Source organism: Pteropus alecto, unplaced genomic scaffold (genome assembly GCF_000325575.1).
Source record: "Pteropus alecto unplaced genomic scaffold, ASM32557v1 scaffold413, whole genome shotgun sequence".
Taxonomy (NCBI): domain Eukaryota; kingdom Metazoa; phylum Chordata; class Mammalia; order Chiroptera; family Pteropodidae; genus Pteropus; species Pteropus alecto.
In genome coordinates, this window is record NW_006434120.1 from 1,817,907 (window position 1) to 1,820,803 (window position 2,897).

Genomic DNA, 2,897 nt, shown 5'->3' on the forward strand with positions numbered 1-2,897 from the left:
AGCCAAAAAATTCAGTAAAGATATAAAAGATTATCAACCACAATAACCTAATGCAGATTTATAGGACAATACCCTAACGACTTTAGACTACACATTCTTTTCAAGTGCATATAGAATGTTCATCAAGACAGACTATGTACTGGGCTGGAAAATAAGTCTCAATATATATCAAAAAACTGAAATTTTAGAGACTATGTTCTCTGATCACAATGGAATTCAGTGATAAATAGCAACAAGATAAATAAAAAAGCACCAAATACTTGGAAATTAAACAGCACATATCTGAATAACCCATGAGTCAAAGAAGGAATCGCAAGGAGAATAAGAAAATATTTCTAAATGAATGATAATGAAAACACATCCTATCAAAATCTGTTTTGCTAAAGCAGTGCTTAGAGTGAAATTTATAGCTTTAAATGTTTATTTTAGAAAAGGAGAAAAGATCTAAAATCAATTATTTAAGTTTTGACCTTAAGAAATCAGAAAAAGAAATGTAAACTCAAAGTAAGCAGTTAGAAAGAGATTAGAAAGATAAGAGCAGAAATAAGTAAAACAGAAAACATAAAAACAGAGAATATTAATTAAACAAAAAGTTGGTTCTTTGAAAAGATCAATGAGCAAAAAGAGAAGATACAAATTAGCAACATCAGGAATAAAAGAGGGAATACAACTATATAGCGCATGTAGGCATTAAAGGGTAATAAAGAGATATTATAAATCGGACTACTTAGATGAAATAGATAATTTCCTGCAAAGGCACAATTTACCAAACTGACATAAGAAAATCCAAATAATCTTATACCTACTCAAGACCTCGATTTAGTAATTTAAGACCTTGCCACAATAAAAACTCCAGGCCCGATGGTTTCCTTGTTGGAATCTATCAGACAGTTGAGGAATACTAATCCTTCAAACATGATTTCAGAAAACACAGGAGGAAAGAATAATTTCCAACTCACTATATGAAGCCTCTATTAACTCAACACCAAAACCAGGCATAGTTGTTTTAAAAAAGGAAAATTACAGACCAATATTCTTCATGAACATGGCTACAAAAATCTCAAACAAAATTTTGGCAAACCAAATTTATCAAGGTATAAAAAAGGTGATATATCATGAACCAATGAGGGTTTATCCTAGGAAGGCAAAGTTGGTTAACATTTGAACATTGATCAATGTAACTCACCGCATCAAGAGTGAATTTTGATAAAATCTGTCAATAAACTTGGAATAGACGATAACTTTTTCAATTTAATAAAGGGCATTTACTAAACAAAACAAAACAAAATCTTAGGGCTAAGATCATCATTTATGTTGAAAGGCTGAATGTTTTCTTCTTAGAATTGGCAATATAGCAAGCTTGTTCATTCTCACCATTTCTATTCAACATTGTACAGAGACCCTGGAAGGACAATAAGGGGAAAAAAAAGAAAAGAAAGAGAAACAGAAGGCATACAAATAAAAAATGGAGAAATAAAACTGGTTTTATTCACACATTAAATTATTGTATTTATATAAAACCCTGAAAACCAGGGGAAAAAAAGCTACTGGAACTCATAAGTGCTCAAGATATAAGGTTAGTATACAAAAGTCAATTGTATTTCTACACAATGAAATGAATAATTAGAAAATTGAATTAAAATTTTTTAAAACATAAAAATGTAATCTTTATGGAACTTAAATATTTTCAAAGCCTATATTATATTCCTAAAACACACACTACTGAGAAAGTTTAAAGGTCTAACTAAATGGTGAAATATGACATGTTAATTGATTAGAAGACTATATTGTCATTTCTCCCCAAATTGATCTATAGATTCAATGCTATTTCAATCAAAATTCCAACAGACTTTTTTGTAAAAAATAGATAAGCTGACTATATAAAAGGACCAAGAATAGCCAAAATAATTTTGAAAAAGAAAAGGTTAGATTAAAAAAGAAAAAAAAGAAAAATTAGAGAAATTATCTGATTTAAAGTCTTATTGTAAAGCTATAGTAATCAAGACAGTGTGGTTTCTCATAACAATAGAGATGTAGACCAAGAGAATAGAATAGAGTACAGAAATAAAGATATTCATTCATGGTCAATTGATTTTTGACAATGATACAAAGGTAATTCAATAGGAAAGTACAGTCTTTTCAAAAAATGGTGCTGAAATAGCTAGAAATCTCTACGGAAAAAATGAACTCAACCCTCATCTCATACCATACACAAAAATAAAAGAAAATGGGTCATAAACATAATTACAAAAGCTAAAACAACAAAGCTTTTCCAAAAATAATAAGAGGAAATCTTTGCGGCATTGGGGTATGTAAAAAAAAAGTGATGTTTTTGGTAGAATATAAAATACAATCCATAAAAGAATATATCATAAATTAGACTTCATTAAAATTAAAAAAATGAGTCTATGGCCATGCTATCGTGAACATGCCCAATCCTGTCTGATTTTGGAAGCTAAGCAGGGTCGGGCCTGGTTAGTACTTGAACGGGAGACCACCTAGGAAGACCAAGTGCTGTAGGCATTAAAATAAATAAATAAATAAATTTTTAAAATGAGCTTTCCTAATGACATCTCTAAAAATACTAAAATGCGAGTCACAGATTGGAAGAATATATTTGCAACACACATATATGACAAAGAATTTGTATTTAGGATATATAAAGGACTTTTACAACTTAATATTAAAAGGACAAACAACTCAATTTAAATGGACAAAAGATTTGAATAAACATTCACAAAAGGAGGTATCGGGAATGGTCAATAATCACATGAAAGTTCATCAGGGAGACACAAAATAGTCATCAGGAAAATGTAAATTAAAATCACAATAAATACAACTTCACACTCACTATAAAGATTATAATTTAAAAGAATAACATGATAGTTAAATATATG

The 2,897-nt window shown here is 29.4% G+C and overlaps 1 pseudogene; it reads left to right on the forward strand.

The window, feature by feature from the left end:
* The first annotated feature begins 2,404 nt into the window (after window positions 1–2,404).
* On the forward strand, window positions 2,405–2,523 carry LOC112477492 (annotated as a pseudogene).
* Window positions 2,524–2,897: the final 374 nt, after the last annotated feature.